Below are 281 nucleotides of genomic sequence, written 5' to 3' on the forward strand. Positions count from 1 at the left end.
GAACGAACCCCCCCAACCGGACCGGGAACACCCGCCGCCGCCCCCTCCCCAGCCCAGCGCGGAGCGGGAAGTTCCAACAATACACCGGGACTACTTTCTCTCCGCGAGCGGAAGCACACTACCTCTCTGCGCGCGGTGAAAGGAAGCGCAGCGCTGAGTGCGAGGCATGCTGCGAGTTGTAGTCTTCCCGTGCCAGCCCCACCCACCTTCGCGGCGGCTCCTCCGGCCGCCAGCGGGCCACGCACCACCCGTGGGCGGCGGCGGCGGCGGCGGCAGCGCCG

This window comes from Haliaeetus leucocephalus, unplaced genomic scaffold, assembly GCF_000737465.1.
Source record: "Haliaeetus leucocephalus isolate CR32 unplaced genomic scaffold, Haliaeetus_leucocephalus-4.0 Scaffold339, whole genome shotgun sequence".
NCBI classification, from domain to species: domain Eukaryota; kingdom Metazoa; phylum Chordata; class Aves; order Accipitriformes; family Accipitridae; genus Haliaeetus; species Haliaeetus leucocephalus.